This window comes from Manacus candei, unplaced genomic scaffold (assembly GCF_025592945.1).
Source record: "Manacus candei isolate 608988 ecotype Guabito, Panama unplaced genomic scaffold, ASM2559294v1 h1tg000037l, whole genome shotgun sequence".
Classification (NCBI taxonomy): Eukaryota; Metazoa; Chordata; class Aves; order Passeriformes; family Pipridae; genus Manacus; species Manacus candei.
Genome location: NW_026138085.1, coordinates 5,375,934 through 5,392,316, shown reverse-complemented (window position 1 = coordinate 5,392,316; position 16,383 = coordinate 5,375,934). Strand labels below are relative to the sequence as shown.

Sequence of the window (16,383 nt, the reverse complement as noted above, 5' to 3'; positions counted from 1 at the left end):
CAGTAATAAATACTGCTTTAACTTTCCTTTTAGAAATTCACTAAATGTGATTCACTAGTTCACATTCTCAGTTCCCTGCTTATAAACAGAGAGTCATTATAGTAATGCCAGTGCAATTACTCTGAGTTCACATGTAGGTAACTAACAACAAGTTTATGACTTTGAAATAGAACGTTGTTTTAATTAAAAAATAAACTCCACAGGTTTTCTTGAATTTATTCAGCTGGAACTTATAACCACAATCTCATCGATGTGTCTGCCAAGAAAAGTAAAAAATTAAAAAAATAAAAGGTCTTGTGACACTGCATATCTCACAGTGGCTCAACAGAGATATGACTGTAGTATATTCCGTTAGGAAAAAAAGGTAAGACAGTTGTAAATGACCCTGGTGTATTCTTGTCCCTATTTATGTTATGCTAAGATAGCACTGGTGGCAGTCTTTTCAAGCACTATATATTTAGATTATCTTAAACATAAAGGATTTGTATAAAGGATTCCTATTCCTTCCACTGATGTAATTTAGACAAGAAACAAAACTAGCAATCCCACTTGAAATTGTATGAGCTAAGAAAGAAATTAATAGGTGGTCCCAGGGCTCACATTATTTATATTTCTGTGTTAGATGGATGGTAATTCCTACCATGTAACATGATTTGTGAAATAGAGAAGTAGTTATTCATTCACATAGGCAGATACATTTATGCTTTTTTCCTTATAGCTTAAAAAGAAAAAAAAGGCTCAGAACAAGATAGTATTAGCTGCTTGTATGAGTTTGACTTACATTACAAGACAAAATGGGTTTCCTGTTCTCTAATACAGATGTGCAACCTTGTGAATGTCAATAATCTTATCCATCCCAATGCAAATATCTGGTGGTTTGCAGGCACAGAAGTCATCATGATGAATACAAAATGGGTAGAGCAATACAGGGCAGGGAAGAGAAGTCTTAGATTACTGATAATTTCAGTAATTGTCAGCAGCTCCTGTTTCCAGAGAGGATGATATGGTTAAACATGTCCCAAAACACCATGGGGGCAGTGCAAGCCTTGGGCTCCTCAGGCTGGCAAATGCTTTGCCCTGGAGAGTGTAAGAGCTGCAGGAGGGACTGGATCTTGTCTCAGTTCTGCACACACAGCTCTGCCCCCGAGCTCTTGGTTTTCCCAATGGACACACTGTGTAGATTGTGGCATCAAAGGCCCTGTGTACTCAGCTTCCCTATAGTCTAAATTTACTAGGGGTGTGGAACCCATGGCCTTCAATCTTATGTGTTCCCATGATTTTAATTTAGGTAGCAGTTGTATAAACCTGGCCATCAGTCTGCATGAACATTCACAGGGTATTTTACAGGTGCTTTTAACTTGAGCAGCTGAGAATACAGAAAAAGAGCAGTTTCCCTGCGAGCAACTGAAAATAGTAGCACACCTGCCAAGAGGGAAACACTCCCTCCTGGCTCCCTGCTTAGCACAAATCTCTTGCTTATTCTGCAATTCTGTGCTGTGCTGCTGCAGAAGAGCATTGCTGAGATAGAAGATGATATTCGAGAGGGAAATGAAGAGGCTGGATACACTCTATGGAAGGGAAGAGGGAATGATGTGGAAAATAAAGAAGAAAAGGCACAGGCATAATGCTCTAATTAGCCTTGTCCTGCTTCTACCAAGCTGTTCTTACATCTGAGCCATCTGCTGAATAATTTGAATCACCTCCTTGTTACTGGACTGAGTTGGGAAAAAAAATCAGAACACTTCTTAGGAATTTTCATGCCTATTGGTTTGCCTCATTTGCAGCTTACCATTTCAGAGTACTGCTGAAGGTCATTAGCCAACTAAGTTTAAGCTGAATTTGTACAGTCACTATGGATTTTTATTCACTTGATTATCTACATATTTTAGCTTTACTGTTTTCTTAAATGGTGTTCCATGTAGATCAATTTTGAATTTTTATAACAAAAATTTCTGAAAGACCACGTTTATCCTTCAACAGTTGTCATCCTGCAAACCACAGCCACAGGACTTCTTTTTTGATCTAGAGCTTTGTTTTGATTAAGATCCAGTTCTGAATTGCAGGATGTCTGGAGTTTGTGAGTGTCCTGTGCCACTCAATAAATGACTAGACAGGTTAATCACTTGCTGTATTAAAAGTGTACATTTCTAGGTGGAATTTGTGATACTTAGGCTTCTAGAAGTTCTTTCATCCTTGATGGCTAGACCAGGAAGTCTCCATTATTAAATTTCTATTTCCCATAAATGAATTAACACTAAACTGCCTAAATAAAGGACTGAGATACTGGAAACCTCGTCCACGTTGTATTCATTATTTATATATTTAATGTCTGGCCCCGGAACATCTTCAATACTGCTGTATCTCTTAATACATTCATTAGACCTGGAGTTTATTTTTATTCTACCCCTTGGTGAAGCACAGTGGCCTTCTTCCAGATTGCAATGATGCTTTGAGACCCAGGGATCTGAATTGTCCCCTAAATCCAGCCATAACTTTTTAATTAGAAGACAGGGGGTTGCTCTCTCTTTTCAAAATCTGTATTGGCTATCCAAACCTGGAATATGGACCACAGCCTGTCAGGCTTCCCAAGTGAAGGCATTAGAAACTGAAAAGCTATTTTTGCATTCTGTCAGCTTCCCTCTCTCTCTCTCTCCCAGTAAATCTTCATAAATTTTCAGTGTATTGTGAAAGTTTCAAAAGAGGGTGGAGCTCCTACTCCTGCAAAATTTATAGTCTGATAGCTAAAGGAATTGTCATGATAATTTTGCCCACTCCCTTATTTTTTTCTCCTTTTGTTTCCTTCTACTATTTTTTTATTATTGCTTTTATTTTAAACCGGGGAATTTCTGCATTCCATGCCTTTGGCATTCACAAGTTTACTGTGTCAGCCTGGCTAGCTGAAGCTGGTGACCTAGAAGTGTTGCTACAGCTGTAAATCCTTGCTGTAGATAAACTGCTAGCCTTTTCTTTTATCAACAACAAACAAAAGCAGGAACAGCAAAAAAATAATCAAGAAAGGTGGGAGTGTGTGTGAAGTACTTTGAGTTTACAAATTTTGCAGCGAAAATGACCAAACCTTCCAGCTTATCTCAGGAATTCAGTTATTTTCCACTCTTTCAGTAGAAAAATAACTCTAAACCCGAGAGAGGTAAATATGTTTATTATGTAGTACTGATTTGACTTCTTTCTTGTACACCCTTGTTTATGTTATTGTCAGGTGCTGACAGTCCTTGAATTTCTAATATTCTCTTGTATCCTATGGATCTATTCTCTGTGTGTCATAAAAGGCACGCCAGCAGACATTTTCCCCCTATGTTCTCCCTCATAAATATTTGAATTTGTTAACTCTGGTAGCATTCAGAAATGCTAATAATGATGAGCTTTCTCCACCTCTGCAGCTACTGCTTATGTCCGATTTTGTTTAAATACGACTATTGCTTTCACAGAAAGGAGGCTTAACATTTCTTAGTGGGCTGCTACATTGTATTTTTCTACCAAACCTCTAAAGATCATGTTTCTGTGTGTTTTCTTTGTGGGTAATGGTGGATGTGCTGCTGGATGTTGTCCCCATAATTGACAACCTGTGGTTTTTAACTCATACTGTTACTCTTCAGAGGATACCATTTCTAAGGCAGTGCAATGAATCTTTTTGTGTCCTCCATTTCTTGAGGTTGCATTTTGCTCTCTTGAAGTGGAGAGGAGAATGATGTGTTTGGTAAACCCCAAACCAGCCAGGGACCATTACCGTGCCATCCATGCTCAATGAGTCCATAAAGCTCCATAAAGCTGTTTTCACTCCATGAGTTCTGATGATCCTGGTAGCTGGTGCTCTTCATTTTGGGACATGTCTGAAGTGATGTGCTAATGTGTGTTGATGGATGTTCATGATGCATGTCTTGAAAAATTGAGATTTAAGGAATTTAGCCTCCTCATAACACCTAGATTTCAATTTAAGTCATTAAATATTTAGCAAATAGGTATCAATATTGTTTCAAATTTTCACCACTGATGTGCTGAATTTTTAAAGATAAAATGTTTGATAGGAATCTACCTTAACATCTTGTTGCTCTGGTGCATATTGTTCATTATCTAAATAAAGAGATAAACCTATTGAATATTTCTATGACAATAGACACATCTTCATTAGAGTCACTGTGCTGTATTTGTTTGGAGAAGGTCTGGAAATATGAATTCTTGCTTTGTAGCTTTCCAATGGTATGCCTTGGCTTTGGAAAGCATTTGGGAAAGAGAACAAGGATTTTTGCCTCTGTTTTTAAAGCTGAAGTTACATGAGCAGTGACAGTACAAGACTAAATTCTGGCACTGTACATTCAAATCTGTATGATCAAGATTTACATGTAATTCATGGCATTATCAAAAGTAGTCATATAGGAATATTTGAATTAACGCAGAAAGCAAAAAGTTCCATGCCCAAATCATTTAAATGAACTTGTGTAAATGGCACTGTATTTCTTAAATCCCTATATAAAGAATATAAAGGAGTGTAAGCCAGACATCTGCGTGATCAAGCTGGTTTCTAATTGCAAACCATTTTTTTTCAGGAGATGAGCCAAACATCTCTGTTATTTTTTTAAATAAGATATTTGATTTTTGTTTTCCTAGCATTTTCTGTCTAAGATAAAATCACCAAGATAAAATCACCGAGGGGTTGGGACTCATTGCTTTGTGGTTAGTCCATGTTTATTATAAACATATCAGCAGCCTCAGGAAAGCAACCAACCCATAGCAATTGAGTGTCTAGTGGCAGCAAGATGGGCACATGATGTAATTAGTAATGCGTAGGAAGTCTTATGATGGAAAAAAATCCTTGCAGTGAGCACTGGTTTGCCTGAGAGGCCCATGTATTTGTATTTTTCCAGTTTTTCTTTATTTTATGCTTAAGTATCTGATCAGTTGAATTAATTAATTAAATTATTAATACATGGCTTAATCACCACCCTAGCCCTTCTTTTAGGGGACTTTTAGGGGATAATTGATAGAATAAATAGTTTTTTGGGGGATTACTGGAAAGACCTACTGCCTCCAAGACACGTGGTAATATTTAACTTTGTGTTGGTCATTCCACTGAAGTTAAATGATAGCTGAAAGTGCAGCAGTGAGCAAGCACTGTTGTTGCCATAATTAATACTGGGCATCAGACATACTAGGGTGCTATTCTGGATTGTAGACATTATTCTTACTTTCTAAAAATGTCTTTTATCATTTAAGCTCTTTATCATATTAATAATTGTACTTTGTCTCCTTTTGGGAAGCTTTTCGTAGCAGTATTTCTCTATCTAGATGATGAAAATACTTCTTTTTTTGTTGCTGACTTGAGGTTTTTTTGTTTGTTTGCTTTGGGTTGAAATTTATTTTATGGTACTTTTTAATAGCCTAGCATTTATTACTGCTATTTCCCCAGAGGACTAAGCTAACAACTTTCTAGTTTTCAAGGTCAAGAAAGATTCTGGGGGAGGAGCAGACTCCATGTCAAATTCCTTGTACAAAAGAATTGACACTATACCTACACATTACACTGTGTACCTTGGAATTTACTGGAAGAGTTTTTTGACCATTTACTGGTTGAAGTTTGTTGTCTAACTTATTAAATGATGATTTGGGCAATATGAAGCAATTATAAAATGTGACAGGGAGTCGATACTTTCTAGAGAAGTACCTACATTAAGGATTAGATGGGAGGGGGGCAGTCCTGGGCCTCCTTTCTGGAATAGCTTTAGTGTGTTTATAGCATCTGTTTTTACTAAATGGTGCACTGTGTGGAAGTGTAATCCTGCTATTCCATAACCCATGCCATATAAGAGGCTGAGTTATCTCCAGGATCAGTCCCTTCCCATAAGCAGGAGCTCTTATGGATGGACACATGGGCTTGTTGAGTCCACACATCCCTGTTGTACAGAGCTGGTAACAGAGCTGCTCCACAGTGCATTGGGGATGCAAAGCTGCAGTAAATATTAGCAGATGATGTATATGATAATATTGGAACATATATATTAGCATATGGATCTTTCAAATAAACACTTGTGTATTCCTTCAGATCATAGTGTCACAGAAAACCTTTTGCTGCCTAAAAAGGCTGTTTAACTTTGAGAAGCAGCATTACACTGGATATTCCCAAAAAGACTTTTCTTCATGGGTTTATAAATCACAATTTATTAGGACTAAAATACAGGGTAGCTGTCACAGAGCACCAGGTGTGCACTGTCATGGGTTATATGAGGCCACACATTTCAGCTACTCAGTAAGATATTCATAAAGCCTATCATCACAAAGTGTTCAAAACACTTCATCTTACAAGCTGCTTTCTGTGACCCTAACTTTCTGATTGTTCGAGAATAAAAGTCAAATTGAAAACTGAAACAAGAAATCTAGGGATTTTTTTTTTTTTTCATTTTGGTGTTTCCTTGTCTTTTCATTTAGATGTGATCACTGCAACAACAGACTGAGGGCAAACGAAATTAAACCAGTTGGGTGAATTAGCTCAGCAAGTGGTGGTTCACAGGAGGGTCTTTATCTACTCTTTCCACAGACTGTATGTGCATAATTGCAGGTAAGTGCACTGGCTACATTTTCTTCAATAGAACAATTATAATAGAAATTATAATTAAAGGTCTGATATTATACTCATGACTAGATATTTGGATCAAAATTGTACGTACACTAGCTTGAAGCCCGTTCTGAAAATGTATTTTGTTAAATTTATATTTTATTGCATCCCTTCAGGGGTATGATTATACAGCCAAAATTACTCAGTTAATTTCAAAATGATGCTTATAAAAACTGGCCATTTTTATTAAGTATTTCAGACTTTAAGTGCACTGTTTTTTATGCTGAGGTATTGTTCAAAGGAAAGTTCATGTATAAATATCTCAGCATATTACAGTACTGTGCTTGTAAAATTTTCCCAAAATAATACCTATGTAGGTACCATTACGTGAATTTGAGGTATCTAAGACCTTTTGAAAGGCCATGGCAGAATCAAGCACCTAATTACTATCTGTGAAAATAGCAATCTCATGTAAATGTCTCAGTGCTATTAGTCACAGTGGGAATGAAGACATCTATTACTCTGCAGAAAATGCTGTATCAGTTTTCATGATAGCTAATAACTGAAAATCCTATTTGTCACTGCTGCAAACACAAATTAGGAGGGAGGACTAATGCTTTTGCAAAATACCTTAATTCAGATCATCTCTAAACACAACACAGAATGTGAAAGTTACTCAGCAGCCTCTGTAAAGGTACATTTTATAATAGGTTTATCTAGAAACCAGAGACAAAATATATCTGAAGATTTAGTAGACAATATGGCAATGCTAGAACATAGTGATGAGGCCTTTGAACCTGAAAAATAAAACATGACAATAAATTATTTTAAACTAGGAATATAGCAGGTGACATTTTCAGCTTACATTTTCAATACACAAGCCTCCACTTTTGAATGCATAGCAAGTACATAAAGTGGCTTTTGAAAGCACTATATATGTTCCCTAATTTTTCTTGTGTATAAAATGTATTTCTTCTTTAATGAAGTCACTGACTTAGAACAGATAAGAATAAATTAGAAAGTTTCCAAAATTCGGTGATATTAAATTTAATGTACAATATGTTTTATGTTGATACAGTAAAATAATTGTGTTAATCTTAAAATCATAGTTGGACCAGTAATCCAGGTCTTGACTTGAACTGATATTAGGTCAGCTAGAGAATGATCTGTACCTTTGCATATTCTAAATATTTGAGTGAAACCTGTTACTTCTTATATCCACATATTGCTAATGAAAGATATGCTAAGACAGGAGTTTCTGTGTGTATCTTTTTTTATCTTGTTTTCACAGTTTTTCCGTGCAGGGATTTAACAAAGTCTTGATTTCATGTGTCTTTTAAGATATGCCACAGAAGGTACTGGAAGAATATGGTGGTATACCCAGAAACTAAAAATTGTTATATTTAAAGGATTATTTTAAAATGAAAAGAAATAGGATTCCAGTAAGGGTTTGGTTCTGCACAATCCTGGTTATCCCTAGGCCTGGTAGATTCACTTACTGGTTTCTGTTAATTGTGTGTATGAAAAGTGAGCACGATCCCAGCAGAAAACAAACACACTTGCTTTTTTCTGAAGCTGAATCTTTGCATTGCACCTGCATTATGAGTTGCTGTTTTCCATCATAGCACTGGCTTGCTGGTTTCCCATATTCTCTTTGTGAATATCTAACAAGTGCAGAGAAGCTTGAGATTTCTTTTTCCTTCAGGGATCAGTGAGGACAAAACCAAAAGGAATTTAGCAAGATAAAAACAGGAAGGGCTGAGTATAAGTAGATGAGAAGGTTTCCCAACTCTTTTGTTCATCATCAGAAGTATTCTAAGTGACCTTTTGATATGAGATCCTTAAAATGTTTCAGAAATACCTGCATTTCTTTTCTGAGATTCTCATTTTACAGACCTAACTAGTGTTTTCTTTTTTCCTCAAAGCTTAGTGGGGCAGATAAAATACAGGTTCTTTATGGACAAGGAAATCCTGTTTTGTTTTGCTTTATTTTTTTTAACTGTGAATGGGAGTTTTAAGATTGATATAACAACGTCTGTTGGTAAATGGTGCTTTAATTTTAACCTTTCTAAAGGAGGTAGGTTTAAATTTTGAAAATGAAGGAGAGACTTTGCCATGTACTAAAGCATTTCTAGTTGAACAGTATATGTAAAATTCCTACACAAAAGAATGGCATTATATAAAAATAGCTTTAAAAATTGAGATATTAACTTTCTATATATATATAACCTCTCGTGCTTTCTCTGTACCAGTGGAATTGCATTTGCAGCATTGTCTGATCACCCAGTGAGTAGATGTCTCTCTAAACATACACATTTTTATCTTCACATTCTCTGAGCTAATAACAACATTACAGAGCCACATTTTTATTATTTCACAGTCTCACAAACATTATACTACCTCAATAAATGAGGGAAACTGGAAACTTATAGGAAAGAATGAATAGTAAGAAAAAAGAATTCTGATGCCCTAGATTCTGGAGTTAATTATGCAAGCCAACTCCTGTTGTTACAGATGGAAGACTATAATGTCTAGATTCAGAGATGTGTAGGTGCCTAACTCCCATTGAATTCAAACGAGAATTAGGCTCCTAACAACCTTTCTGAATCTGGGATAAAGTGATTTCAGCAGCACTCGGTGTCGTTAATGTGGAATTTCTGTCTGCTTCAGTGCAATTATTTTGCATTTACTCTGCCTTAGTAACAATAAAACTCTGGCCACGGAGTTAATTTGTTGTCTATAAATGGTCTGTGATTTTACTCTTTTGAAAGAGAAAGTCTTTCCAAAGAAACCCTGTTGAGAAAGTGTGTTTGTGATCTGAAGGAAAAACATTCTTCTCCAAGATGCATCCCCATGCCTTGCTCAGATTGCTTGCAGCAATTTCCATCAGTACTGCAGAGTCTGCCTTAGAATGCAGAGGGAGCGATGTGTCTGTATATTAGTAAGGCCTTTCATTAAATCTTTACTTTTAAAAATAATTGGTTCTTTTAATCTATAATGGAACATGGACTTACAGGCTGTCTGTGATTAAAATTAAACCTTATTTGTCTTTTAATATGGTGCTATGTTCATCTGTAATTGAGTAGGGATCGATGCCAGCCGTGTGATGGGCAGCGAGCTTATCCAACATGACGGAGATAGATTTCAGGGAAGACAGACTTTGCTGTTTCTATGTACAAGTGGGATGAGTAGACCATATCAGCAACATTTAATTATTTTGTAGGTAATTATTCATTTGAGGGACACAAGTTTCAGAGCAGTATTGGAATAGAAGGGAGACCGATACAATTACCATTTGGCTAAGTACACTGTTTGCACTGGTAGCTGGAAAGTCGTAATGAGCTTTTCATTACATTTGAAAAAAGGAATGTTTTATGTAATAATAAAGACTCAGATTAGTGTTTAGTATAATACTGACTTGGAGGAAAAGAAAAACAAACAAAAGAAGCCAAATGATGGATCAGTAGCATGGATTCTTTCAATGTTTGTTTTTTTTTCTCTCTTTTTCTTAAGATCCTTTGCCCCTGCAGAATCATACAACAATTTAGTTTGAGTAGGACCTCTGGACTTCGACTAGTTTAACCCCTTTGTCACATTAGTTCTGTTTGGATCAGGATGCTCAGGGCTTGTGCAGTTGAGTCTTGAACATGTTCAACAATGTTCTGTAACCTCTCTGGGCATATTTTACCATTCTCATGGTAAAACCAAATAATTTACTCCAGAGAAGAGGCTGAGAGGTCTGTGCTTGCTGGGATCTGTCTTTCTGACCTCTGCTTTCCAGTCATCAGAAACCTTCCAGGAACTTTTACTGATTGCTGTGACCTTTCAAAGATGACAGAGAGCAATCTTACAGTGACATCAGGACACATCCTTCGGCACCCTCACATACATCTCACATGATCCCCTGAATTTGTGTATGTCCAAGTAGGTTGAGCAATTTATAAATTTGTCTGCCTCTGCTGTGGGTACTGCTTCACTCCCTTAGGAAAAGTTGGATCTGCTGCCTTCAAAGCTGAAAGGAAACAAATTAATGAATCCTCCCAAATGTTATGCAGACTTTTAAAATGAATATGTTTCCATCCAGCTTGAACAGTTTTACTTGAAAATGTGTTTTTATATATGAAATATTGTTTGGGAAAACTAGATTTCTTTCACTGCATTTTCTGTCTCTTGCACTGTAAGCAATTGTTAGTTTTATGCTGCTTAGTAAGCTATAAATATTAATATACTACCAGTGATACTAGAGGAGATGCACAGTTTTATTAGCAATAGCTGTGAACTGGAAGGGCTATGACCAGAGCAGGTATTACTTAACTATTTAAATTTTCATCACTTTATTTTTAGAGAGCAAATAACGGTGACTCTCTATTTTTTTTTCCATGGGAATGTTTAAATAGTGGTATTAGAATGTATGAGTTGTTAAACCAAATGACTTTTTGTCTTGGCTTGGACAGTTTATACTTGTTCAGAGTTTCAGTTTTCTCTTCATTTATTTCTGAGTATCTTTCAGCTACAGTCTACCAGATACATCTCTCTGTCTATCCAACTGCAATATCCATTGAGATTACATTTATCATTTCCTTGGTTAGTGCAATGTGGCATTTGATCTTCACAGCTTCTCTCCCTGTCCTAGAATTTGTTCAACTTAAGAAAAAGAAGTCACTATGATTTAAAATTTTTGGGGTAGCACTAGTAGCAAGCATAAGTAACTGTTGTGGTTTAACCCCAGCCAGCAACTCAGCCACACAGAGCTGTTTGAGCACCTTCCCCTGGGTGGAGAAACAGAAGGATAAAAGTGGAACACTTGTGGGTTGAGATATAGGCAATTCAACAGATAAAGCAAAAGCCACATGCAAGCAAAGCAAAACAAGGAATTAATTCACCAATTCCTGTGGGCAGGCAGGTGGTCAGCTATTCCCAGGAAAGCAGGGCTTCATCACATGCAAGAGTTACTTGGAGAGGCAAACACCATAATTTAGAATATCCCCCACCCGGTCCCCTCCAGTTTCCTTTCTCTGTTCCATAGTTTATATGCTGAGCATGATTCCACACATGTGAGATATCCCTGTGGTCCATGGGGGTCAGCTGTCCTGGCTGTGTCTCCTCCCAGCTCCTTGTGCACCCCCAGCCTCCTCACTGCTGGGGTGGGGTGAGGTCCAGGAAAGACCTTGACTCTGTGCAAGCACTGCTCAGCAATAACTAAAGCATCCCTGTGTTATCAAACCACTTCCAGCACAAATCCAAAACACAGCTACTGTGAAGAAAATTAACTCTATCCCAGACAAAACCAGCACAATAACTTTATATTCTTTCTGGAGTATCATTAGTATGAACTGTAGTTTATTTCAGTCTGGTGGGACTTGTCACTAAAAACAAAAATGTAAGAAATTTCATTTTTCATTATGATATTACCAAAATCTACTTCATAAAGCAGTGAGATGCTACAATGTGTTCTCTATGAAGACATTTTTTAATAACTGATGTAAATAGCTCAACTTTACTGTGTTGTTAAGGAAAACACAACCAAGTCAGAAAAGCATCATTTTTCCTTCACTATTTTCATGCAGTTCTCCAGATCAATAAATAGCCCCCAAATTCATCCAAGGATGTCCATATGCCTCACTCAGGGGAACGGATTTAGCAATTTGTAAAACTTCTCACATTCATCCTTTAGTACAATTCATTTACTGTTTATCCATTGGAGGCCTTTAAGATTTTGGGAGTGTATTGAAAGGGAAAAGCATCAGTCACACAGCACAGAGGCTCAGTTAAACAGAGAGGCATGGAATGTGTCACCTGAACATAGGGATGCAGATATTTCTCTCCATTTGTTACAGTGAACACTTACTAAAATGTGCATCTGAATAGTAAAGTTCAGTTATGAAATAATATAGGTTGTAACTCAGTTGCTGCAGTGAAATCCTGAGAAACATGTCAAGCTTTACCAATGTCAAAATTTCTTGGCCAAAAAGCATCCTCTTTAACTTGATGTAGCAATGCAAAAACATCCTGTGGGTAGAGAAGTGTCCTGGAGAATTCAGAGCAATGACATTGCTGAATGGCCTCTCTCAGATAACACAGGTGGGCCAAGTGTTTCCACCCTGGAAGGATCTGCTCTCGACAGCAATCCTTGGCTTCACCGACACACGAGTTAGAGCAGCTCTAAACTCACTCCCACAATGGTCATTGATCCATTTGTGGTGGTGTGAATGTCATTACTCCACCTCAGAGGCACTGTGGTAATCTCTAAAGCAATGCAAGAAGTGGTTACTAAATAGTGGCAATGTCTTCTCGCGTTTGTTTATACAATATATTTTTTAAAGTGAGACAGTAAAGAACAGTATCATACTTTGAGCAAGAATATGATAATAAGAGTCTACAGTAAAAGGTTAAAACTAATAACCTGTCTCCAAGCAGCTGTATCTACTGAAAGATATAGTGATTGAATGCTCAACAATGTTTTAATTTTTTGGGCAGTTTTCTTTTGCTTTTTTTCTTAGAAATGCACATAGTGATATTGTACCATGAAAAAAGAGACGCAACAAATGTTAAAATACATTTAAATGAAGAAAGGAAATTTCAGGAGCTCTCCTTAAAAAAATCAGATCATTAATTCCAAAGTTTTCCATTACTTTCAAATGTCTTATTTGTTCATTATAATGGCAAATTAAAAATACTGTTTAATAATTTAAGGTAAGAGTAAATTGGTACTAATTTGTTTTTATGATGTTAAATCCTATAGAATTAATTATTTTCTAGAAGTCACCAAGTGCATATCATGACACTCATTTACCACAGCAGCAGTTTCCATTTCTTACGAGAATGCATTACTCCCAGTATGCATTAAATAAAATTAAAACAAAAATACACCTCCCAAAAGTTGAAGTTGCCTTTATTGACAATAATCATAACTAGTTGCTGATGCCTAACATCAATGAGTTCAGTAGGTCTTCATAAATTATTATGGAAGATCTGTTAACAGTGTGAAAATTCGGTCCTGTGATTTTCTTGAGATTATCATGGCATGAAGGGAAAAAAAAAATCCAACACAAAACAAACCAGAACTTTTGCATATTGATTTTTAGAATTTAACACAACTTGACTATGTAAATCTGTTTAGAAAAGGTCTAGTTATTTAAGAAAATAATCACTGGAACATTTTAGCTCCTGCACCATGTCCACCAAGGACAGGGTGTGTGTTTTAGAAAACTCATTAGTGAAACCATCTGTTCCTCTTTCCTTCTGAGCTCTGCAACTTTGTGTGACTTCTCTATTTCCAAAATGTCTGTTGTTCTCATTGCAAAGAGCACTATCAGACTGAAGAAATCTTTCCAGAGATCATAGATGATGGATATTTCCACATGGTTCATTCTTGCAGAGAAATGCCTTGTAAAATAGTTAAAATGTTAGTTGGCCTGTCTGAATTCTGGGAAGTTAGCACCAGAGTCCATTTAAATTTCAAAAATTCTTAGGGAGTTTTTGACCCCTTATAAGTACCTGTCCATTTTGTATCCCCATGAAAATATAAATGGCGATGCATTGTTAGGTTGGGTTTTTTTTTTTCTCTTTTACTTATTTACTTATTTACTTTTTATTTTAGGTTTTTCTGGATTTTTTTTGAGGTTGTTCTGCCAACTGTCTTTCTTGGTCTGGGGCACTGTTGCTTGGGATGAAAGAGGTGAGTCTCATAATCAGTATTCTTTATGGGCTATAAGATCATGTAGAGATTAGTGACAACTGATTTAGTAAAAGAGGGATGTTATTACTGTCTTGGTATGTTTCCTAAAAGCATTTATGTAGCAGAAATGAATGGTGTACATCTCCACGTAATAATAAAACCAAAAGAAGAGAAACTTAATTGAGCATATTGCAACACTGTAAGTAGTTGAAGCCATTGTGGATATTTTTCTTTCTATAATTATACAGATTTGGTCTGAAGAGCTGGGGAAAAAGGAAAGAAAAGTAGAAGAAAATTTAGGAGGAAAAAAGTAATTCCTTGTTATACAGCTGCTGAAAAAGACATGTATGGTGATAATAACATTAACTCCTTGTGTTGAGGCTCAGTCTGACAAAGCACAGCAGATATCCTTCCAGGCACTCTGCTGTGAGACTGCTTCTCTTTTCCCAGAGAAGCACATTATGGTGATACTGAAGGGTTAGTAAATGGATTTAATGGATTCCTTTAAGTGTCTTAGGATAAACCTCATGCCCAGAAGGTAAACAGTTCACTCCTCTTTTTTTTGTATATAACCACACATCACCGTATTGAAGGAGTGTGTTTGTTTGCTTGTTTATCTTTATTTAGTGCTTGACCAAATTGCCAATTAGCCCTGTTGTATTAGCAGCTCTCAGAAATGTGACACTGGCTCTTAAGTTTGCTATGGTAGCAGCAGCTGTTGGGCTGAGTAACATAATCAGAAGGTGAGTCACTTGTCTTTTTGAGATTGACTCCTCTGCTACCTGAGTGGAGCAATATTGAGTATATGAATGTATCTCAGAAAGGAGAATGTCTAAGACTTGCTGTGTTGTTCTTCTTATTTATGTAGAGGTAAAACTTTGCATAACATTTTGAAAGCACCCTCATATTTGTGAGGTTCACAGAGCAGCATGACTTATGGCTTTTACTGTTTAGGAGTGAATAAATAAAGGTGTTCAGTGATAAAAGTTGAAATTACAATGTTGCTGTATTCAGAGATCAAGTCCCTTGCTATCTGTATCTTTATCTAAAAATATTTCCACATCTTCACCATGAGAACCAGTATAATGTAAGAACAGGAGAGAAGGTGTGTGATTGCATGAAATCATAATCACCTGTTCTGCACATTTATAGAACTGGTTGACACCTCCGAGTTTTCAAAACCTTTGCCTGGAAACGAGCAAAAACTTCACAAAGAAAAATAAAAGTAACTTTTCTCCATCCTTGGACTACCTTAGTGATAAATATTTTAGGCTCAGTTCAGTGTCATCCAGCTTGCAGTCTTTGGTTTGCTCTGTTACAAACATGGATATACAGCACATCATGGTCTCAGGGTTTTGAAATAATGTAATGGATAGATTTAGATCATTTGTAGGGAAAATTAAATTTGTCAAATCCTGTTGTGGTTCTAGGATTAGAAAATATGCTGTGGATAGGCTTAGCATCAGTTCTGATGTAATCACATTAAAACATTAGTATCTTATTATACCAAGTGAGTCACTAGACTAGATTGACATTTTTGATCCAGACTATGCTTAACTAACAGAGACATTGAAATCATATTGCAAAGTAATGGACAAAGTTGTCAACTGCCTGATTTTGGCAATGTTCTTTCTAAGTAATTTGCATATCAAAAAAAGTCTATGACTACTAAATTGTAATGCTGTGATTACTGCCATAAATATTGCACATTTTTAGATTAGAAGAACCTAATCCTTTTAGTTCTGTATGTTTTAAAGTTTTAAAGTTGATTCCCAAATGTGAAGTATGCAGTTTTATCCCAGATACTCTCCTTAGGCATAAGCAAGGTCTGTATTTTATGATTTGTGTAATTGGAGTCAGAGCATCTTGTTAGTTCAAGATCACTTTCTTATTATATTTAATAAAGCAAGATCACTGCAAGATATGTTCTTATTAATTCGTGATCTGTTAAATTTACTGGTTGTTTTGGTAAGCAAACTTTCATCATGGAAGACAATACAAATAGAAATACTAAGGATTTATGATTTATTTAAATTGGAACTTTGATCTTGAGTTTGTATATGTTAGATGTGTCAGGATTTTAATCTTTTCATGGGTTTTTTTTTGACTTGCAACAAACAGATATGTGCACAAAAAACGT

At 36.3% G+C, this 16,383-nt stretch overlaps 1 protein-coding gene across 1 annotated transcript in view; it reads left to right on the top strand.

Moving 5' to 3' along the window:
• TENM2 (teneurin transmembrane protein 2) overlaps positions 1–16,383 on the top strand; it is a 1,665,603-nt gene that overhangs the window by 567,629 nt on the left and 1,081,591 nt on the right. Inside the window, exons 10-11 of the mRNA XM_051794292.1 lie at positions 6,439–6,568; positions 14,166–14,243. The gene's annotated coding sequence lies outside the window, so the exon portion shown is untranslated. The remainder of the gene's footprint in view (positions 1–6,438; positions 6,569–14,165; positions 14,244–16,383) is intronic.